A 24,935-nucleotide genomic window follows, 5' to 3' on the forward strand; every position below is an offset into this window, starting at 1 on the left:
TGTAGGGGAGGAAGACATTTCCTCTACTCGCTCTGTGTTCTTCTGCCCGGAGAACGAATGAATTCACATGAGATTGAATAACAGGAGAAAACTAAACAAAGCTTTATAACATGTATACATGGGAGAGGCTCAGGCAAACTGAGCAACTTGCCAAAATAGTGGAAGTTCTCCCCTTAAATACCACCCTCAGGTAAAGACAAAGGAGGATGTTGGGGATGGGAGGAGTCATCATGGGAGGTTACCAAAAAGTACAGTAAATAAGGATAAGGTTATTATGCAGATTTAAGTCCTTGCCTTCCACATTGATTAAGAGTTTCTAGAGATAAGTTCATCCCCCCTTCTTCCTGGTACAGAGAGGGAGACACCTTTACAGATGGAGATTTCCTTTACAAATATAAACGTATCTTAACAAAGGGTAAGTAAATTCTACTTTTCAGAGTAGAAAGAGTTTTCCTGTCTGCAGTTTTTTTTTTCTGTTTTATCTCCCCAACCCCCCCCCCCGTACACAGTTGTATATCTTAGTTGCAGGTCCTTCTAGTTGTGGGATGTGGGACGCTACCTCAACATGGCCTGACGAGCGGTGCCACGTCTGCGCCCGGGATCCGAACCCTGGGCCACTGCAGCGGAGCACGCGAACTTAACCACTCGGCCACGGAGCCGGCCCCTGCAGTTTTTTTTTAAAAAGTAGCCAGCCCCAAATAATCCTCATGTCAAAGAGACATATCTTGGAGTGGTCAATTCCAGTCCCTCACACTCATAACCCACTGCTTTTCTTTCTGGAATTAAGCATAACCGTGTACCCCAGCTGCCATTCCTACCAAAGCTTCTCTTGGCTTCTTTGAATCTGTTCCCATGATGCTTCTTCACTGACACCTCTTCCTCCTGTTTTCAAAAGATTTTTTTCTTTAAATCTCAATCCATTTTTCTTCTTTCTGCTCTCTTCTCTCGGATAATTTCACTTATTCCAGTCCTGTCAACTCTCAGCAACATTTGGTGAACTCACAAGTTCTGAGCATTGACTCACAATCTTTTTCTATAAAGTCCCTGATTCCCAACTGCCTGCTGAGGAGTCTGGCAGTATCAGAGTGTCCTGCACTGCATGTAGCATCTCTCCCCACCTCCGCTATCTGTGTGCTCCGTGCTCCTTGTCTGGTCACGATATCACCATCGTCCACATCTGAAACATCACCTTGGACTAAGGAGGGGGAACGCCCCCCACTTAACAGTGTCATTTATTAATTTAACATTGTGAAATGTGAAGCAAAACAGAGTCACTTATGTCCAAGAGCTTTAAATTGGAGCTGGGGAGCCACGAAGGAAATGGGTCTTGTGCACGTCCTCATGGGGCAGAACATGAACTTTGGAACTGAGTAATGCTGCGAGAAACCACATCACAGTGCTCATCACAGTGATGGACTTTTGCCTCCCTCTAGCTGGACTTAGCAGTCAATTTGTTAGCCAAGATTAGCTTTCTGCTGCCAACCCTCAGTAACATTCTTTGTAATACAAACCTCTCTTCTTTGCCTGTAAAAGCCCCTGATTTTTACTCCCTAGCAGGGACACTATTTGGGTTTCTATTTGAATTCTACTTGAATTGCAGTCCTTTGATACCAAAATAAATGCCTCTCTGCCTCTCATTTTGGCTCTTTATCTTTAGGTTAACAAAATATATTTACTGAGTGCAACTGTAAACAGCGAGTAAACCCACAGTCCTTTTGACCACAGAATTTACAGTTAGTAACTTACTGCTCACATCTGCTTCCTCCACATTCACACATGAACTGCAACATTGCAGAACTTTCTAGCATATCTTCTCTTCTCTGGCCTCTTCCTTTCTGGTTTCTCATGCACTTAGCATATAAATTTTCATCAGCTCACATCAAGTTAGCCCCTGTTTGTTTATGGGCCAAAGTTTGGATGCTTTTGACTGGAATTCAAGGCCATCTTTAACATGACACAGTGCCCTCCATGGACCTCAAATACTAGCTCAACTGAATAACTTACTATCTTCTGTATGCATCCCATAATTCCTGCTTCCCTGCTTCGCTCTTGTTCTCCTGCCAAAAATGCTCTCAATCCAGTTCCATAAAGAGTCAATGCTTTAGCTTTAGCATTTCCTTGGAGCCTTTTTTAAGTTCCACCTGAAAACACTTCTACTGTGAAGCCATATGCTTTTTTAAAATAACAGTTTTGTTGAAATCTAATTCATGTATTATACAATTCACTCATTTAAAGTGTACAGTTCAATGGTTTTCAGTATATTCACAGAGTTGTGTAACCATCACCACAATCAATTTTAGAACATTTTCATCTGTCAAAATTGACTATAGTGGAGGTGTTTTAAATGCAGTCGGAGCTGCCTTTCCAGAGAAATTGCCTTGCTGTCTGGACCTTCAGACTCGGTCAAACCTTTGGACTGGGCCGAAAGGGCAATTGTTTTACAAGCAATTAGTTAAGAAGTCATCAGGAGAACTGGCATCCTGATCACAAAGGCTGAGGATCATGGACTCTCTGAAGGTGGAATCAGTAGTGAATCAATGTTTAACCAAGACTAGCTCTTCTGCCTCCAGCTGAAATTTAAATTCTTTGTAATACAACCTCCCGTCTTTGCATTCAAAAGTCCCTGACTTTTACTCCCTAGCAGACCATCTTTTGGGTTTCTATCTGAGTCTCTGTCTCCCGAATTACAATTCTAATTGCCCAAACAAATATCTGCTGTTTAAATTGCTGAGATTTTTCCTTGGTCTACACATTACCCCATAAAAAAAATCCCATACCCATTAACAGTCACCCCCATACCTCCTATGCCCCCAGCTTTAGGCCACCACTAATCTACTTTGTGTCTATCGATTTGCTTATTGTGGACATTTTATGTAAATTGAATATAATGTGTGGTCCATATGATTTACTCGCCTTTCTTGTACAGCAATTTTCCTTTTTTACTTTAATGAGCAAATCACTTATCCTCCAGGGCTCAACTGTCTTAGCTGTAATATTGGGACTTACATGAGGACCAGCTCTAATGTCTACTTTATATCATTTTTTATGAATATGTCTTTTCTCCCAATCAGAATGGGCTACTGTGATGTTGTCATTTATAGTAAATATCTATTTTGGCTTCATCCCTGTTTCTGACAGACAGCTCCTAAAACCCTTGGAATTTCCAGTGTTGAGAGTGATAAAGGTGTCTTTTGTTATGTTGATAGGATGCCTTGGAAAGCACCCAAGGATGGAGATTGGTTGCCAGTGGAGGGACCATGGGATTAGAAGGTTGTAACTTTCAGTCCAACCCCCTGACCTCTGGGGAGGGGAGAGGGGCTTGGGATTGAGTTCAATCACCCAAGGTCAATGATTTAATCAGCCATGCCTATGTAATGAAGCCTCCATAAAAAACCAAACGGACAGTGTTTGGAGAGCTTCTGGGTTGGTGAACACTTGGAGTTTGGCAAGAGTGGTGAGCTCAGAGAGCTTGGAAGCTCCATGCCCTTTCCTCATACCTTGCCTTATGCATCTCTTCCATCTGGCTGTTCCTGAGTTACATCCTTTTATAATAGACTGATGATATAGTAAGTAAAATGTTTCTCTGAGTTCTTTGAGCCACTCTAGCAAGTTAATTGAACCTGAGAGGAGGTCATGGGAACCTCTGATTTATATCATTTGGTCAGAAGCCCACGTGACAACCTGGACTTGTGACTGGCATCTGAAGTGGCTTGGGGGCCTGTTTTGTACAACTGAACCCTTAATCTGTGGGAACTGAGTCTATCTTCATGTAGATAGTGTCAGAACTGGGTTGAAATCTAGGACACCCAGCTGGTATCCAAGAATTGTTGGAGGTATGGGAAAACTTCCCCCATACACATTGAAATAGGGTTCAGGAACCCAAGAAGACTACCTAGCAGGATAGTAGTTTTTCACTATTTACCCATTCAGCTGGATTGATGAGACATTTATTGAATAGATAAATGAATCAACAAAAACTTTAATTTACATCAGGACAGGGACCAGGGTAGGCAAATGAGGTGCTAGAGTGCAAAGCGTAAGGAAACTCTCACTCCCAGGGTTGTGCCCTTACCAGTGAGTGAGTGCTTTTTTCATTTTGTGCCCCATGGTTGCCTCACTAGTCCTGGCCCTGGTTTATGTGTAAGTACCATCCACATTGATTTTTCCTTCATATAGATTCAGTGTTCCTCTTTGGAAATTTCTCAGAACCAGGTAAAGACGGCTCACTTTGGAGTTAGAAGAAATTCTCTACAGCAGCTTCTTTCTACCAGAGAGACCAAAGCTGCCATTGCCTCCTTGAATCCTTCAAGAGCTTCTTGAGAGATCTGATGGGGTTTACAGTTGGGAGGAGTGGCGAATTGCCTACTGCCACTGGCACAAAGGGGATGGTGTTTGTTTTCCCAGGGAGCTGGCTCTGAGGAGGGCTAAGAACAAAGGTCTCTCCCCATCTGACTCAGCACCTGTTCCTCTTTTCCTGGGAGTTCAGAGCTGCATCTCCTTGGGGGAACTTTGTATTATTGGTCAACCCCACAGGCACTCTGACCCAGCCGCCAGTGAGGAGAGGAACTGTTTCTGGCAGCAGCCATTGTGCTGACTGGGGCAAAACTCTGACTGCTTTGTTAGGTCTCAGATGTTGCTGATAGACTGGGAAGCCAGCTCAGCGTTGTCCCCCTCTGTCCCCTCCTCTGTTTTTTCTTCTATTTTGGACCATCTACATACAATTCACTTAACTACGTTACTCAGACCATTTTTCTCACATAGCTCACTTGCTTTAAATCTGCCCTCCTTTTCCTTGTCCAGTTCTTTCCCAGTCACCTTGGGAAAGATGGATCAAATCTTTCTCTCTCCTTCACTTATCTCCTTTCTTTCAGTTTCTGCTTCTCTCCCTTCCATTTGCTGGCCCAGTCCCTACAGCCTTGGCTGATGGCTGTAGGTACGGGGAAATGACGTATTGTGTTAAGGAAAGGAGAAGCTCTGAGATGTGAAGCAAAGTTAGAAAGAATGAAGAACTGCTGTCTTAATTTCCTAGGGTTGTTATACCAAAGTACCACCAAAGGTGGCTTAAACAACAGAAATGTATTGCCTCACAGTTCCGGAGGCTAAAAGTCTAAGATCAAGGTGTGGGCAGGGTTGGTTCCCTCCAAAGCTGTGAGGGAGAATCTGCTCCAGGCCTCTCCTCAGCTTCTGGTGGCTGCCGATGATCTCTGGTGTTCCTAGGCTTATAGATGCATCACCTTGATCTCTGCCTTCATATTCACATGGTTTTCACCCTGTATGTGTCTGTGTTCAAATTTACCCTTTTCATAAGGACACCAGTCATATTGCATTAGGGCCCACCATCATTAACCTCAATTTAACTCGATCATCGGCAAAGATCGATTTCCAGGTAAGGTCATATCCACAGGTACTGGGGTTAGGTCTTCAGCATCTTTGCTGGGGAACACAATTCAACTCATAACATGCTAATATCAACTTTTAAAGCTCTGAAAAAATAGCCAGAAGTCTTTTTCAAAATTTCTGTAAAAGCTTTCAACTTTGTTTACCATTTCTTCCAACTAAATTAGCTCTTTGTCCTAAGGCATTGACATTCGAGATAAATGTAGTTGTCTCTTATTTTGTTTAATACCTAGTTTTGCAGTAGTATTGTGTTTTTCCTTTGATTCATTTAGAATGCATGATGTTTATGAGTTAACTGTGGTTTTTGTCCTAGCCTTGGGAACCTGTACTTATTTTAACATTGTTTCTTGGGAAAATGTCTTCCAAGTTTCAGAAGTCTGAAGGAAACTCTGGAGCACATTTGATTTTTAACTGAGGACTTTCTGTGCAGATTTCTGAATCCTTGCTGTCCCTGACGTGATGATAATTGTACCCTTCTAAGGCAGAGAAAAGCAGCCACATGACCAATAATTCACCTGGTGTTTGGATAGTGCCAACACACTTTTAGGATTTCTCAAATTACTAGTAGTGCTTTATAGACATGTTAGGACATTGAATGATTGAGCAAATTCTGATAAGGTAGCGAGTGAAACATCATATTACAAAATAATGTGTTCAATATGATTCTATCTTTGTAAAAAATGCTTTGTTTATCTATAAGTGTATGAAAAATCTATACATTAAAGTGTGTACCTCCTTGTTAGCCACAGGTTATCTCTCAGCATTGGGGGACCACCACTTGTCAGGTGTGATCAAAACGTAATCTGTCTCCTGATGCTCTTTCCATTTGTTTCAGTGGAGATAACCTTATCCTAACCCTGGATGGGATCTTGGGCAGTTCCCATGATTTTTCTGCTCCCTTTTGGTTAATTGATGGTACTATTGTTCCTCTAACTCAGAGCAGTGGTGACTCCATAATTAGAATTTTTTAAATTGAGGTATAATTGACATACAATTTTATCTTAGTTTCATCATAATTAGTCTTTAAACTTGGATCAGTCTTCAATTTTCATCAGAACTAAGACTTCTGCCCATTCCCATGCTAAGGCCTGAATTGAGAGAACAGGATGGGATTGGATTTTGCTCTCTCTGTGCACCCCAGCTCATTTCCCACTCACTAGGTACATGTTTGGAACCCACCTGGGTCAAAGACGGGAAAGGGAGAAGAGGTAAGGGGTTAGGAAATTTCCAACATGGGTGGGGACCTTTGTGATCTCTTGGTCAGCGGCTCTCCTCTCAGTTCATGGCTCACTGTCCTGGGGTCCTGGGTGGTCCTTGGGCCTCTCTCATGCGGCCCACATGTGGTCCATGGGAAACACTCAGACATCCTTTGTGTGTGTAGGGCAATCCCAACCTGGCAGTCCTGTCTGGTTCCCTAGATTTCCCAAACGAGGCTTGGAGTCTGGAGTCCACAAGGCTCCCCTGTTGCAGAGCACCCCAATCACACTCTCCTTGAAGTCTATACTCTTCAGGCTGGAGACAAAGGAGGGAGCACCTCACCTATCCTTCCTGTCAGCGCTGGTTTGAGGATTCACAGCACACTAACAGCTCTCTCCGAAGAGATCTTGTCTCAAATCCTCTCTTTCCACATCCCAACATCTTTTTATATTCTTGACCTGAATAAGAGTTCCAAGAATTAAGGAGAAATTTCTTGGCGATTTTGTTTTAAATCCTGGATATGTGAATTCTATTTCATACTTATTTTGGTATTTAATATTTATTATATTGGTGCCTAAATCATAACCAAGGCAAGCAGAGTCCTGTTTTTCAACTTTGTAAATTACACAAGTAGCATACACACAAAAAGGTGTTCAAATAAGCGTACAGCTTGATAAATTTTCACAAAGTGAAAACACCTGCATATTAGCCCCCAGATCAGAGGTTGGATATTACCAGCACCCCAGAAGTCCTTTGTGCATTTTCCTAGTCACTTCCTCCTTTCAAAAGTAACCCTGATCCATGGGGCTGGCCCCGTTGTCTAGTGGTTAAGTTTGGCATTCCCTGCTTTGGCAACCTGGGTTCAGTTCCTGGATGCAGTCCTACACCATTTGTTGGTGGCCATGGTGTGGCGGTGACCCACATACAAAATAGAGGAGGATTGGCACAGATATTAGCTCAGGGTGAATCTTCCTCAGCAAAAAACCAAAACAAAACAAAACAAAAACCTTGATCCTGACTTCTAATATTACTGCTTAGTGTGGCCTATTTTTGAACACTATGTTCTGTTGAACCAGATGAAATGGCTGATACTCATCTATATCTTTTGCCCTTCAACATGGCGATGCTATTTTGTTCAACCTAATATAAATAAAATAAGATAAAGGTACACTGTGTAGGTATTTGTCTTTTGCTCAACATTTTGCCTTTGAAAGTCATTCATGTTGTTACAGGTAGTAATAATTTGTTCATTCTTGTTGTTTAATTTTTCCATTATGTTGCAAAAGGGTGAAAAGTAATCCTAGGAGATCTGAGGACGATCAACAAATTTGTTTGCTACATAGAGTTTGAAGATGTTCAGCTTTAGTAGATATTGTCAATTTTCCAAAGCAATTGTGTCAGTTTACTCACTTACACTACATCCCAGCAACAATAAAGAATGAAAATTTTAAAATGATACAACTTATAATAACATCAAAAGCATCAAATACCCAGGAATAAATCTAATGTAAGATGTATAAGACTGCTGCACTATAAGCTGCAAGACCTTGTTGACAGAAAGTTAAAAATACTCAAATAAATGGAGGGATATACCATGTTCGTACATTAGAAAACTTAATAATGTAAGGATGTCAATTCTTTTCAAATTGATTTATAGATTCAATGTAATCCTGATCAAAATCTTAGCAGAATTTTTTTCCCTGGGGTAGACTTGACTCTAAAATTTATGTGGAAATATAAAAGGCCAAAAATGGTCAAGAAAATCTTGAAGAAACACAAAGCTGGAAAACTTAAGTTATGTAATATAAAGATTTATTATGAAAGTACATTAATTAAGACAGTGTGGTATTTGTGCAAGGATAGGCAAATAGTCCAATGAGGGAGAATAGAGAGTCCAGAAACAGATCCACAAAGAGATAGCCATTGGATTTATGATGACAGTGGCCCTGCAATGAAGAGGAAAGCATGACTTTTCCAATAGATAGTGCTGGGTCAATTGGATGTTCAGTTGGAAAAACCCTGAATTTTCACCTCATTGTATGCCAAGCATAAAAATCAGTTCTAGCTGGATTGTAGACCTAAATGTGAGAGGAACAACAACAAAACTTTTAGAAGGAAACACGAGAGAACATTTTTATGACCTTTGGGAAGGTCAACCTTTATTAAACAGGCTAAAACAAGCATCTACCACAAAAGGAAAGCAATCACAAAATTAGATTAAATTAAAATGAAGAACTCTGTTCACCAAAACACCATTAAGAAAGTAAAAAGTCACGCCACAAATACTCTGATATTTGTCGAAACCTCCTATCCAGATTATATAAAAAACTCCTACAAATCCATGAGAAAAACACTAACAACCCAATAGAAAAATGGGCAAAAGATTCAAAGTGGTACTTCACAAATGACAACATGGCCAATAAATACATGAAAAGATGCTAACATCAGTAATTACCAGAGAAATAGGTTAAATCAATAGATTAATAAATCAATTCACATAAATTAAATTAAATCACAACCATTATTCAGAATAGCCAAGACTTGGAAGCAACCCAAATACCCACCAACAGATGAATGGATAAAGAAGTGGTGTATATATATGATGGAATACTACTTAGCCATAAAAGGACAAAATCTTGTCATTTGTGATAACATGGACGTACCTTGAGGGTATTATGCTAAGTGAAATAAGTCATATGGAGAAAGACAATTACCTTATGACTTTGATCACATCTGCAAGATAGACAAACACATAGATACAGAGACCAGAAAGGTAGTTACAGAGGGGAAGGGGGTGGGGGGAGGGCACAAGGGGGAAAGGGGCACATGTGTATGGTGATGGATGGTAAATAGACTTTTGGTGGTCAACATGATGTAGTCTATACAGATGTTGAAATACAATGATGTTCACCTGAAATTTATATAACGTTATAAACCAATGTGACCTCAAAAAAAAAAAAAATACTACAACCCAGCCACCAGAATGTCTAAAATAAAAGAGTCAGGATATACAAAGTTTTGATGATGATGAGAGGCTAGGATCCAATTGCAGTTGATTTTCTTTTCTTTCTACTTTTCCGTATTTTCCAAATTTTCTACTGAATTTATGTTCTTTTGTAATAAGAATATAATGATATTTTTCTCCAAAGCAAATTCTTGTTTTCTTAGTGCTTCTCAGCTCTGCATCCAAAAGCAAAGGATGGACAGAATGGAGTGATATATCCAAATAGATCTGGTGGGTTTACACTAGATCCTCAGAGTGTGTGAGGTAATTTCATAGAACCAGGTTGTGGAGGGTAATTTAAGGGGCAGAATTTCTGACTACTGAAGGAAGAAGGTCAGGAACAGATTCTGGGTTGGTGCATCTGAACAGGTAGAGTGTGGATGACTTCAATCTTGTCAGCTCATCGTACCTCTGAACTCTAATCATTTGATGCGGGCAATGACAGAGTCTTGGCTGTTATTGCTGTTTCATTGGCCTCAGTTCTTCCAGGCCTTTCTACTGTCATATCCTTCTCTCCAGAAATTGTTACAGTCCTTGGCTGTCCAAGTACTCAGCAGGGTCACCTAGTCCATATTTTGTCTCTAGGTACTTCTGCATGATGTGGACCTCAGCCAATCTGAGTGGCTTTAAAATATATATATATATATATATATATATATATATATATTGTTATAGTTATTGTTCTTTCAGATGTTGTTCTTTGAGGTTCTTTGAAGTAAGGTGAATAAATCACCTTAGCTCATTGTTTAGTAGCTTCCCTACTTTGAATTAACATCTCTCTTTTTATGACATTAATGATGAGATACTATAAGGCTTATTATATGACTGGCACAGTTCTAATAATTTCACATTTTTACTATTTTATTTAGACCTCCAGGAACCTTGTGGAGTGGCTGCTATTTTTGTCTCATGGTATGAAGACACTGAGGCACTTGAGGGGTAAATACCCTGCTCTACAATACAGCAGAAGAACCAGGATTTGAAGCCTGCAGGCTACATCCTTAGTCCAGGTTTTTGAACACCACACTACTCTATGTTTTAAGTCCATCCTTTAGACCTTTGTTTCCTGGTGAATGTAGAGTAGCAAGACTGGCATCAGCATGAGAAGTATCCCAAACTGGGTCACTTCCTTTGAGGTCAGACCTCCGGAATTGATTTCCGGATGCAAAGGGCCTCAGCTACTTCCTCACAGCACAGCCTACTTCTGGAGTCCCTCCCCAAATGTCTGAGGGAACTCTGGGCCATGTCTCTAAAGCGGTTATTCACCTTATGCTCTAGAAAAATTATTTCATCATCCTTGTGGTCTTATATTTTAGGTGTAAAGGGTAATTTGATAGTTCCAAATATGGTGTAGTATCAACTTTTTTTGAGGAAGATTAGTCCTGAGCTAACATCTGCTGCCAATCCTCCTCTTTTTGCTGAGGAAGACTGGCCCTGATCTAACATCCGTCCCATCTTCCTTCACTTTATTTGTTGGATGCCTACCACAGCATGGCTTGACAAGTGGTGCCATGTCTGCACCTGGGATCTGAACGGGTGAACCCTGGGCCACTGAAGCGGAACATGTGAACTTAACTGCTGGGCCACTGGGTCGGCTCCAGAGCAGTATCACTTTTTAAAAACATTTCTCTCACAGAAGAACTGAATGGACATTTTTCCAAAGAAGACATACAAATGGCCAATAGGCACATGAAAAGATACTCAGCATCTTGAATCATAAGGGAAACACAAATCAAAACCATAATGAGATATCACTTTGCAACTGTCAGAATGGCTATTATCAAAAAGACAAGAGATAATTGTTGGCAAGGATGTGGAGAAAAGGGAACCTGCAGTGTTGGTGGGAATGTAAATTACTATGGAAAACAGTATGGAGTTTCCTCAAAAAAAGTTAAAAATAGAACAACCATATTATCCAGCAATTCAACTTTTGGGTATATATCCAAAGGAAATGAGAAAAGGATATCGAAGAGATATCTGCACTCCCATGTTTATTGCAGCATTATTCACAATAGCTAAGATATGGAAACAACCTAAGTGTCCATCAACAGTTGAATGGATAAAGGAGATGTGATATATACACACACATATATACATTATATATATAGTCTATATATATATGGTGGAATACTACTCAACCATGAGAAAGAAGGAAATTTTGCCATTTGTGACAACATGGATGGACCTTGAGGGCATTATATTAAGCGAGATAAGTCAGATAGAGAAAGACAAATACTGTATGACCCCACTTATATATGGAATCTAATAAAGCTGAACTCACAGAAACAGAGAGTAGAATGGTAGTTACCAGAAGCTAGGGGGTGGTGGAAATGGGAAGATATTGGTCAAAGAGTAAAATCTTCAGCTACAGGATGAATAAGTTCTTGGGATCTAATGCACAGCATTGTGATTATAGTTAACAACAATGTATTATATACTTGAAAGTTGTTAAGAGAGTAAATCTTAAATGTTCTCACCACAAAAAAGTAATGGTCATTATGTGGCATGATGGCGATGGTAGGTAACGCTGTGGTGGTAATCACTTTGCACTATATAAGTGTGTCAAATTAACACTCTGCACACCTTGAACATACACCATGTAACATGTCAATTATATGTCAATTAAGCTAGGAAAAAATAAATAAAATTAAAAAAATAAAAGTTAAAAACATTTTTTCTAATTGGTCAAAGTGACCTGAAATTTATTCTTGTCTTTTAAGGGGCTAACAACCCCACTCCCTTTCAAAATTAATGACATAGTTTATTTTCAATGTTTTAATCCATTTCCTTTAAAAGACTAACTAAAGGAAGAGCTACAAATACATTCTCTCTCTGTTATGGTTACTTACAGTTGACGTTTAAAGGCAAGAGGTGTATCACCAGGCGAGGAAGTTGGGGACCAGGTCCTGGTTTCGCTGAGAGAGACTTTACCCAGGGCTCACATTCAGGCTGTCTGAGCACCCTGACCCAGGTAAACTGGCAGCGTGGAGGTCCAGTCACATTGGCCCCACCACTGAGTGTGTGGCCATAGTCTTGGCAAAGCTGCAGCCTGTATGTTGCTACAGTTTTCTTATCCAAGAACTCATTTTCTGGTAGCACCCTATCAGGGTTGTGACTAAAGAGTTTACTTTTGATAGCATTGACCGCACCTAGGTACAGAATCAGGGTTGGGTTTCTGTCCTCTGGCGACAAGCGAACACAGGGTGAATTCATTCCCAAGTGTGGGAGGAAATTATGGAATGAGTACCCTTCCATGAGAATCAGGCCACAGTGAGAGGACAGGGCACTCTCTCAAGTTCCTATGAAATTTAAGGGAGTCTGTTGGGGATGCCTACTAGTTTACATATTTGCTTCTGGCATCATGACACAGTTTGGAAAGCTGGAAAGTGCTAGAGGGCGTAGGGGGTAACTGGAGATTCTGTACAAAGGTGGAGAGGGACCCAATGGACTCTGTCCTCAGAAACAAAAGAGAACAAAGAGATACTGAGACTTCCATAGTAAACTGGTGGCTACTCTCATTTATCCATTCATTCAAGATTTGTTGATCACCAGGCACTGTGTTAGGTACTGAGAAAACAAAGAAATAAGAGCTTTCCATGATTTCTGGAATCTTTGCATGTGTGAATTTTGGTACTCCTCTATTTATTTTCTTATAGTGATAATATCCTATATATAATATATATAAAAGTCTTAAAACAAAAGAGCCCTCATATGAATCAACAGCAAAAATTAATCCAATTAAAAAATGGGAAGAGAATCTGAATAGACATTTTTCCAAAGAAGACATACAGAGGGCCAACGGCTACATGACTAAGTGCTCAACATCACTAATCATCAGGGAAACACTAGTCAAAATCACAATGAGCTACCATCTCACACCTGTCAGAATGGCTATTATCAAAAAGACAAGAAATAACAAGTGTTGGCAAGAATTGGAGAAAAGCAAACCCTTGTGCTCTGTTCCTCAAAAAATTCAAAACAGAACTACCATAGGGTGCAGCAATTCTACTTCTAGGTATTTATCCAAAGGAAATGAAAACATTAACTCAAGAAGATATCTGCACTCCCATGTTCACTGCAGCATTATTCACAATAGTCAAAATATGGAAACAACCTATGTGTCCATTGATAGATGAATGGATAAAGAAGATGTGATACACAGGCACACATATGCAAATAATGGAATATTATTCAGCCATAAAAAGGAAGGAAATCAGAGGCTGGCCCCATAGCCAAGTGGTTACATTCACATGCTCCACTTTGGCAGCCTGGTGTTTTGCTGGTTCAGATCCTGGGTGTGGACATGGCACTGCTCATCAAGCCATGCTGAGGTGGCATCCCACATAGCAGAGCCAGAAGGACCTACAACAACAATATACAACTATGTACTGGAGGGCTCTGGGGAGAAGAAGAAGAAGAAAAAAAAAGAAGATTGGCAACAGATGTTAGCTCAGGTGCCAATCTTTGAAAAAAAAAGAAAAGAAGGAATTCCTGCCATTTGCAACAACTTGGATGGACCTTGAGGACACTAAGCTGAGTGAAATAAGTCAGAGAAAGAGAAATACTGTATGATATCACTTATACGTGGAATTTAAACAACAACGAAACGAACTCACAGATACAGAAATTGAGGCTGCCAGAGGTGGGGCATGGTGGGTGGGTGAAAAGGGTGAAGGAGGTAAAAAAGTACAAATTTCCAATTATAAAAGAAATGTCATGAGAATGTCATGTACAACATGGTGACTATTGTTAATAATACTCTATTGTATATTTGAAAGTTGCTAAGAAAATAGATCTTAAAATTCTCATCATAAGGAAAAAAAATTTGTAATTATGTGTGGTGATGGATGTTAACTCAACTTATTGTGGTGATTATTTCACAATATATACATATATTGAATCATTATGTTGTACACCTGAAAGTAAGATAATGTTATATCTCAATTAAAAATAAAAATAACACAAACAAACAAAAATCAACCAACAAAACTAAAGGGTCTGCGTCCTTAGTCTCAGGACAGCTGGAAATAGAGTGCTGGGCTGTGCCTCTCTTTCTATAGCCCTGAGCAGAGAGAAGAGCAGAAGGTTCAAGCAGAGAGTGACAGCTCTGAGGAAGAGAAGGCAGTAGACAGAATTCCGAGGGCCTGTGAGAAGAAAGCATAGGGTCCAGGGGCAAGCATCTCTCCTTGTTTCTCCTCCATCAAATCTGCTCTACAAACAGCAACCAGAGTCATCTTCCTGTAAACCATCGATGGCTTCAACCTGCACACAGCAGGGTTAGCAAACTTTTCCTGTAAAGGATGAATGAATAAATATTTTAGGATTTGCCAATCATACAATGTCGGTTGCAACTACTCAACTCTCCATTTTAGCATGAAGCCGTCATAGACAATACTTAACTAATGGGCATTGGCTGTGTTCCAATAAAACTATATTTTCAAAAACAGAGCCATTGTTTGCCCACAGGTGTGTAGAATACAGAAGAAGCTCTTCATCTTGAAATAACAGCCAAGTTGAGTAAACTCCTTCCTAACTACACCTCTAGGTTCTTTGCTGCCGTTCTTCCTCATTGCACAGTCAGCTAGCCATCATCTTGAAGGTCTCAATGTCTTTTTTGTCTTTTTTTAACAGCTTTATTTATATATAATTTGCATACCATATAATTCACATATTTAAAATATACAATTCAGTGGTTTTAGTATCCACAGAATGGTGCTATAATCAATTTTAGAACATTTTCATCACCCATAAAAGAAATCCCTTATTCTTTATATACCACTCCACAGTCCTCCCACCCTCCCCGGTCCCAGGCAACCACTAATCTATGTCATGTCTCTGAAGATTTGTCTATTCTGGGTATGTCATATAGACGGAATCATGCAATATGTGGCCTTTTGTCACTGAGTTCTCTTGAGTTCATAATATTCTCAATCTTATAATTTCAATTTCGTAATCTTTTCAAGGTTTATCCATGTTGTAGCATGTATGAGAACTTTATTCATTTTTATGGCTGAACAATATTTCATTTTATGTATATACTATGTTTTCTTTATCCAGTCATCAGTTGATGGACATTTGGGTTGTTTCCAATTTTTGACTGTTATAAATAATGCTGCTATGAATCTTTGTGTACACATTTTTGTTTGAACAGATCTTTTTAATTTCTCTTGGGTATATACCTAGGAGTGGAATTGATCAGTCAAATTGTTACTCTGGTTAACTTTTTGAGGAACTGCCAGATGATTTTCGCAAGTGGATGCACCACTTTACATTCCCAACAGCAATATATGAGGGTTCCCATATCTTCACATCCTCCCCAGCATTGGCTGTTATCCACCTTTTTACTATAGTTATCGTAGTGGATTTGAAGTGGTATCTCACTGTGGTTTTGCTTTGCATTTCTTTAATAACTCAGGATATTGAGCATCTTTTCGAGGGCTTATTGGCCATTTGTATTTCTTCTTTGGATAAATGTGTATTCAAGCCTTTTGTCTATTTTTAAAAAGCAAACTGTTTATTCAGTCGGCTGTTATTCTTCACAGTTATGTAAGTTACATGTCTGTTTAAGCCAGCCTTTCTCACATAGAAAAATGTTAAACTTTTATAAGCAAGCAAAATAGTTCCACACAGTATATAAGTGGAAAGTGGATATTACTAAACATTCAAATAAGGTAAGTGTTTAAAACCTATAAAACAATAATTTTTAAAAATTCAAATATTTCCTTAAGAGAATTTAACACTACAAGCTAAATATTCTTTCTGAGTTGTTCTTATAATCAAGGCAGTGTTTCTCCTTTTAAAACATCAGCAAACAGACTAAGGCTCATTAATAGGTACAGCTGCCCTCAAGATTTCAATCTCAGTGGTTTTCTTTAAATTAAAACACACAAATTGGATGATTAAGGTATATCAAAAACTAAATCTGCTACTCTAACAACAGATTTCTATGCTTAATACTTAGTGGTTTATTTAACCAAATTAGGTCTCTTCAGGAAAAAACCTGATAATCCACTGTAAGACATTTAGTTTGAATGTATTTTAATATTTTCTTGAGAATAAAACATTATGGAGGAAAGGGATTATCACAAGGAAAAGAAAGGGAAGCACTAGAATGTCCAAAAATTTTCAAAGAACAAGCACCACAAGGGATGCTTGCATTCAGTTTTGTGATATTTATCAATGCATTTTTCTTATTCCAACTAATCTCCTTCATCAAATTCTGAATCATCTTCTGAATCACTATGTTCCACAGCAATACAGGGGGACAGGATGATGGCAACATCATTTTTAATGTGTTCATGTTTAGCTCCCTGTCCACACTGCTCTTCTACTTTGCATAGCTGAATACCTTTTGTTTTGGTTCCAGAAATACGTTCTCGGCATCACCGATTACAAGTATAATTGATTGGTGACACTTTGGCTCAGAAACAGGTATAACTTGTGATGGGGGAGATGGAGGCATTAATGGAACATGGACACTTGGGGCAGTAGTAGGTGTTGTTGGATATAGCCCAGAGGGAAGATGAACAAAGAGCTGTAACTGTGACAGGTGGTGATGGTCAAATGCGAGGTGGAGGCAGAGGGGGAGGTGGTGGAGGTGAAAGCAGCCCCTGGACTTCAGCTTGTGGGAGTGGATGAACTGGTACAGTCTCACATACCAGTACAGGTCTAGCAACAGGTAGAGAGGCTGTACTAGAGGAGGTGTAGTTGGAGAAGGAGTTGGATGGAGAACTCCAGGGACAATCTGAAGAGGAGCTGGAGGTGGTGGTACTGTTGCAGCTTGCAAAACAGCAGTTGGAGCTGGAGGCGGGGGAAGTACTGGTGGGCGAGGAGTTGAAGTCATTGAAGCGTTTAATGAAGAAGTTGACAAGGGAGATGGAAGAAGTGGTGGACAAAGTGTGTGGGGAGTGGGACTCACAAACATAGGAGTTCTGACCATGGTTGGTGACTGAGGCAAATTTCTATCAAACCTGTAGCAGAACTGATACAAGTAGGTATAGGTTTCACGGCTTCTGTTCCATGCATTGGTGGAAGTGGAGATGACTCTTGTGGTCTGGGTAAGAATTTTTTCTCAGCTGTAGTTCACTCATCTGACTAAATGTCAAGGCAGAAAGAAAATAAAATCCATCCACATGATCACATATGGGGAGGCTGGGCCATTAGCAACTTGAATATGCTTCTGTAAGAGATCAGCACTGTCTTCAGCCAGCTCTGTATCTTGGGTCAGCTTCTGCCATTCCCTCTGCCTGCTGTGAGGTACCCTTGGCCTTTTTCTTACTTATGAAGATCAAGATTGTTTTGTGTTGGCTTCTTCCTTTCCTTCCTCTTATCTTCTGTATCTAACAACATTTTCTTCTTTTCATAGATCAAAGAAATATGAAGGATTGGCATATGTTTGCCCATTTTAAATTGGGTTATTTGTCTTTTATTATTGAGTTGTAAGATTTCTTTATATATATATATATATTTGTGTTTTTTTTTTGAGGAAGACTAGCCCAGAGCTAACATCCGTGCCCATGTCTTTTTAATATGTGGGACGCCTACCACAGCATGGCTTGCCAAGCGATGCCATGTCTGTACCCAGGATTTGAACTGGCGAACCCCGGGCCGCTGAAGTGGAACATGAACACTTAAGCACTGCGCCACTGGGCCGGCCCTCTAAATATTTTAGATATAAGTCTCTTGTCAGATATTTGATTTGCAAATATTTTCTCCTTTTCTGCTGTTTCGCTTTCTTGATAGGGTCCTTTGAAGCACAAAAGTTTTAAATTTTGATGTTCAGTTTTGTTTTCTTGTTTGTGCTTTTGCCTCTGTTCTTGATGGTCCTGGTCTTCAAGGTCTAGCCTCTCCTTTTCTGCTTAATAAACTCCTCTGCAGCCTTCGTATTTCTGCTTTGTGAGGGTTTTCTGACTTTCCTCTTAACTTTCCCAGCATGTAAATCACTGACCACATCACATTGTAAGTATCTCTTCCCCAAGACAGTGGACTGCCTGAGGGCAGTTCTGGGTCCTCACTACCTATACCTATACCCATGATTAGAAGCACCAAATTCTGCCCTTTCCTCCTGTTTTGGCTTCCAAGTAATCTTCAATTGTCATCCCACACAGAGAGAGGGATGACATTAAATTAAGACTGGGATGAAAAGAAATCATTTTAAAGGAATTTTTCTTTTGGAATAGAAGTTGATGTGACTTATTATTTGTGTGGTTATTTTGTGTAGTGTGTGTGTTTGTGCGATGTTAGGGAGCAAGATTGCACTTGCCCTTTTCTCGTGTGTGGATTTATATATGTGTGTATTGAGGCAGGGGGTTACCTTATTGGAGTTACTTGGTTGTAAGCAACAGAAACTGACCATAGTTAAGTTAGACACAAAAATATTTTATTTAAAGGATACAGGATAGCTTACAAAACTGAAAGAAGACAGGAACAACTAGGACAGGAAGCAAAGTAGCTTTGGGAATCCAGGAAGCAGGACCTAAAGGACAATCTTTCTTCAAGGCACTTCTCTCAAGTTGAGTGGGCACCAGCTAAATTTAGTAACTGCTCACAATTACAATTCCAGGGCTGAATATCTGACTGGTGTAGTTTGGATGGTGTGTTTACCCTTTGGCCAGAGAAGAGTGGGGTTCTTTGACTGATAATCCCATGAAATTGTATACATTTGGGGAGTGGCAGTTCCCCAAAGTAAAATCAGGATGATGAAGTCAGAACGAGGAATTAGTGTTGGAAAGGCAAAAACAATAGGTATGTACAAGAAAGGAATAAGACGAATACATAAACAGCAATAATGGATGGAGAAATGTTATAAGTACCATAAAAGAGATATAAGCAAAATACTTTGAAGATTCTAAAGAAGGACACACACACACACACCACACACGCACGCGCGAATGGTGGTGGCCCATCATGGAAAACTGCACAAGGGCGAAGGCATTTAAGTTCCTCTTTCACAGGAGAAGAAAGAAGTCTTTTGACGTGGAATAGAGGTAGTGGGGCAGGCAGAACTCAGATTGAGGACGCAGCTTCAGTAAAGACAAGGAGATTGGAATGGGTGAGATCAATCAGGGGAATGGAGACTAGTCCTGCTTGACTTTGATATTGAGGAGCAGTTCCCCAAAGTATGCTCTGGGGATCCCTAGCGATCCCTGAGACTCTTTCAGGGAGTCTGCAAGGTCAAAACTATTGTCATAACAATAAGATGATGTCTGCCTTTTTCAGGATCATTCTTTCAGGAGTATGCAGTGGGGATTTCCAGAACTATACATTATGTGTGATGATGCCATTATTTTGATGACAAGTGGGATGATGGAAGGAGTATTGTGTATTTCTGTGTTTTAAAAATTTCTCAGTTTTAATTTCTAATATTGAAACTATTGATAGATATAACCCATATAAGCAAAATATATTTGGGGTCCTTAATAATTTTTAAGAGTGTGTGGGGATCCTGAAACCAAAAAGTGTCAGAAACACTAGTATAGATCATATGGGGTAGAGAAATGGAGGTACAGTAGGGAGGCTCTTTGAGTTTCATGCCAAAGAGTGTGTGATTAGTTTGATAGTCAGTAAGTAACTGTCAAAGGGTTTTGAGCAGGAGAATGATATACTTGGAACTACCTTTTAAGAATAATATGAAGTAAACTATAAAATGGGTTGGAGAAACCAGAGTAGAGGCTGGGAGGAGAATGACAAGGCTGCTATAAGAGCCTAGGCAAGGGGTATGTGCTATTGAAGCAGGAATGAGAAGAGGAAAGAGGAGAGTGGCAGAGGTAGACGTTACTGGACCCAGCATGTGAGAGAATGACATGTAAAAAATACGTGACTTCAATGTTTAAGCCTAGATGCTAGTGATGATTAATTTTATGTGCTAACTTGACTGGGCCATGGGGCCCAGATATTTGGTTAAATATTATTCTGAGTGTCTCTGTGAGGGTGTTTTTGGTGAGATTAACAATTAAATTGGTAAACTGAGTACCCTCCATCATATGAGTGGGCCTCATCCAATCATTTGAAGGCCTGAATAGAACAAAAGACTGACTTCCTCCAAGTAAGCAAAAATTCTCCTGCCTAAGGGGCTTTGAACTGAGACATTGGCTCTGCAGATTTTGGTCTTGCAAGCCTCCATAATTGCATGAGCCAATTCTTTAATATATAAATAGAACCTATTAGTCCTATTTCTCTGGTGAACCCTGGCAAATGCAAATCTTGGTACCAAGAGTGGATCTAGAGGAATAGAATCTTAAGGATAAATTTTCTGAATTGGTTCTGGAGATGTCTGGAATTGGGTCTTTAATCGATTAGATTTAAAGACACTAATGATTTTATTTCCAGTAGGAAAGAGAGCATTGATAGTCCATGGCATAATTTGGCAGTAGAGATACACAAAATATCAACATTAGATACTTCTAATCAAACATCTATAAGAAGCAAAGATCTGAGTGACCATGTCTATGATACATTCAAACATTTTTGTCAAACTGATGAGAATGTGAGATTGGCTAATGCTTCTAATGCCACTGGACAAAGATGTCACTGGACAAAGTGGGGAATGAAAAGGGTAAGCTTAGGGGCGCAAATTCTCAGCTCAAGTGCTACATAAGTGATCTTAAAGCTTCTGTGTCTGCCCTGAAAGAAACTCTATTTCCTATAGCTACAGGGCTGAGATGCTGAAAACCCAACAAGAATCCCGTCTTGCAAGTGGCTGAGTTACAATGCAAATTGAATTCCTGGCCTTACTGTTAAAGTGAGGGTATTTATGGGGAAGAAATGGGATTCTGAAAGTTGGAATGGAGATGTGTGGGACTATCCTGAGCTGGGGACATTGAGCCCCTAAATTCTGATGAATCTTCTTTGCCAGTAGAATCAGGTTCTCCACCTCTGTAGAAATGCCTTCCCCACTCCACTCTTCTTAGCAGAAGTGACCTCTCCACCTCTATTTGAAGGGATTAACCCTGTATTTCCTAAGGAGACTGTAATGGCCTCCCATGAAGCAGTTGCCTTACTAGACAATGCTGATTCTCCTCAGGATCGGCCCCCCACAACCCCTCTTTGCTTTTAGAACTATACTAGAGTCAAGACCCAGCAGACCCTTAAATGTGAGGTACAAAGTGTGACCTATGAGAAGGTGCACTACACTTCAAAAGAACTACTTGAATTTTCTAATTTACGAAAACAGAAAACTGGGATATATGTGTGGGAATGGATATAAGGGTGTGAGATCATGGTGGAAGGAACATAAAGTTTGATTAAGCCAAATTAATTCATAAGGGCCCACTAAGGAGAGATTCTGTATTTAATGTTGCAACTTTGGGAGTTAGAAAGGGCTGTAACAGTTTGGTTGGTTGGTTGCCTGAAACACAGACCAAAAAGTGGCCTACTGTGAGTAAACTGGAAATACTGGACATGCATTGGTTTAATGTAAAAGAAGGAATTCAAAAGCTTAGGGAAATTGGAATATTAGAGTGGATTTGTCATTTAAGTTCTACTCATCTACACTGGTAGATCCAGAAGGGACACTTTTCACTATAACTGAGGAATAAATTTGTGAGGGAAGCCGTGGCATCATTGAAGAGCTCTGCGATCACTCTTCTCTGTAGGCCAGACCTCACAGTGGGAACTGTAGTCACCAAATTTGGAAACCTAATGTAATGGGAATAATTGGATTATGAAGTGGCAGAGGCCAAGTGGACACTCAATCACCTAAGACAAGGTGAGTGTGGTTACTATAATGGACAGTAGAGTCAAAGTAGAACTCAGAGTTGTCTGACTTGTACATACCTATGGTGTTGGCTGGTTGATGATGGTGTTCCTAAAAGTGAAATAGATAGGAGGCCTACTAAATTCTTATTTGATCTCTGTAAGCATAAAGGTACTAGGTCAAGTGAAGAAAAGTCTAACCTCACTCATAAAAACAGAGTTACGGCTCCTCAATCAAGTCTGAGACTTGAGCTAGTTCACAGACCGAGAGCCTCCTGGATGAAGGGGAGGCCAGGCCCCCTTGAGGAAAGACCTTGGTACACGATTAAAAATTTATACTGTTAATCTTTCTCCCAGCCTTCTCCAAAGGGACCTGCAGCCATTTATCCAGGTAACTGTGCACTGGGGAAAAGGAAAGAATCAGATCTTTTGAGGACTTCTGGATACTGGCTCTGAATTGACACTAAATCCAGGAGACCCAGAATATCACTGTGATCCACCAGTCAGAGTAGGGGTTTATGGAAGTTAGGTGATCAATGGAGTTTTAACTCAAGTCTGTCTCATAGTGGGTCCAATGCGTCCTCAAAACCATCTCGTGGTTATTTCCCTAGTTCTGAATGCATACTAGGAATAGACATACTTAGCAGCAGAAGCCAGCCCTACGCTGGCTCCCTGACTCACAGAGTGAGGTCTGTTATGGTGGGAAAGACCAAATGGAAGCCACTAGAACTGCCTTTACCTAGGAAAGTAAACCAGAAGCAGAGATGCGTTCCTGGAGGGACTGCAGAGATTTGTGCCACCATGAAGGACTTGAAAGATGCAAGGGTGGTGATTCCCACCACCTCCCCATTCAACTCCCCTATGTGGCCTGTGCAGAAGACAGATGGATCTTGGAGAATGACAGTGGTTTGTCATCAACTTAACCAGGTGGTGACTCCAACTGCAGCTGATGTACTGGGTGTGGTTTCATTCCTTGAGCAAATTAGCACATCCCTGGTGCCTGGTATGCAGCTATTGAAGTAGAAAATCCTTTTTTCTCCATACCTGTTAATAAGACCCACCAGAAGCAGCTTGCTTTCAACACAACTTCACTGTCCTACTGCTGGGGTATATCACCCCTCCAGCATCATGTATTAATTTAGTTTACAGGGATCTTGATCACTCTTCCTTTCCAAAAGTTATCACACTGATTAATTACATTGATGACATTATGCTGATTGGATCTACTGAGCAAGAAGTTTCAACTACTCTAGACTTATTGGTAAGACATTTGCATTCAGAAGGTGGGAAATAAATCCACCAAAAATTCGGGGGCTTCCCACTCAGTGAAGTTTCTAGGGTCCAGTGGTGTGAGGCATGTCAAGATATCCCTTCTAAGGTGAAGGATAAGTTGTTGCATCCGGCCCTCCCACAACCAAGAAAGACACAATGCCTAGTGGGCTTCTTTGGATTCTGGAGGTGACATATTCCTCATTTGGGTGTGTTAATTTAGCCCATTTACTTAGTGATCTCAAAAAGCTACCATTTTTGAGTGGGGCCCAGAACATGAGAATGCTCTGCAACAGATCCAGGTGCTGTGAAAGATGCTCTGCCACTTGGACCATCTGATCCAGCAGACCCAGTGGTGCTTGAAGTGTCACTGGCAGATAGGGATGCTGTTTGGAGTCTTTGGCAGGCCTCTGTAGGTGAATTGCAGTGCAGGCCCTTAGGATTTTAGAGCAAAGCCCTGCCAACCTCTCAAGGAACTACTCTCCTTTTGAGAAATAGCTTTTTGCTTGTTGCCAGGCCTTAGTAGAGACTAAGTGCTTAACCATGGGCAGCCAAGTTACCTTGTGATTTGAGCTGCCCATAATGAACTGGGCATTATCTGACCCACCAAGCCATAAAGTTGGACATGTACAGCAGCACTCTTACCAAATGGAAGTGATGAGGCCCGAGCAGGCTCTGAAGGCACAAGGAAGTTACATGAAGAAGTGGCCCAAATGCCCATGGTCTCCACCCTGCTACACCGTCTTCTCTCTCCTAGCCTGTACCCATAGCTTCATGGAGAGTTCCCTATGATTAATTAACAGAGCAAGAAAAGACGTGGGCCTGGTTTACAGATGGTTCTGCATGATATGCAGGCACCGCCCCAAATGGACAGCTGCAACACTATAGCCTTTCTAGGACATCCCTGAAGAACAGTGGTGAAGGGAAATCCTCCCGGTGGGTAGAAGAACTTCAAGCAGTGCACTTGATTGTTCACTTTGCCTTGATGGAGAGATGCCAGATGTGTGATTATATACTGATTCATGGGCTGTGGCCAACGGTTTGGCTGGATGGTCAGTGACTTGGAAGGAACATGTTGGAAAATTTGTGACAAGGAAATTTAGGGAAGAGATATGTGGATAGACCTTTTTCAATTGGCAAAAAATGTGAAGATATTTGTATTCCGTGAGAATGCTCACCAAAAGGTGACCTCAGCAGAGGAGGATTTTAATAATCAAATGGACAAGTTGGTCTGTTCTGTGGATACCATTCAGCCTCTTTCCCCAGCCACCCTTGTCATTGCCCAATGGGCTCAAGAACAAAGTGGCCAGTGTGGCAGACATGGAGGTTATGCATGAGCTCAGCAACTTGGACTTCCACTCACCAAGTCCAACCT

The 24,935-nt window shown here is 40.5% G+C and overlaps 1 long non-coding RNA gene and 1 pseudogene across 1 annotated transcript in view; one reads left to right on the forward strand and one right to left on the reverse strand.

Moving 5' to 3' along the window:
• The window catches only part of LOC139075500 (uncharacterized), a 70,333-nt gene extending 58,054 nt beyond the window's left edge, over window positions 1-12,279 (forward strand). Inside the window, exon 4 of the long non-coding RNA XR_011525877.1 lies at window positions 10,468-12,279. This is a non-coding gene — a long non-coding RNA (uncharacterized lncRNA). The remainder of the gene's footprint in view (window positions 1-10,467) is intronic.
• Window positions 12,280-16,788: 4,509 nt separating this feature from the next.
• Window positions 16,789-17,990, reverse strand: LOC103564533 (actin-binding protein WASF1 pseudogene; annotated as a pseudogene).
• Window positions 17,991-24,935: the final 6,945 nt, after the last annotated feature.

This window comes from Equus przewalskii, chromosome 14 (genome assembly GCF_037783145.1).
Source record: "Equus przewalskii isolate Varuska chromosome 14, EquPr2, whole genome shotgun sequence".
NCBI classification, from domain to species: Eukaryota; Metazoa; Chordata; class Mammalia; order Perissodactyla; family Equidae; genus Equus; species Equus przewalskii.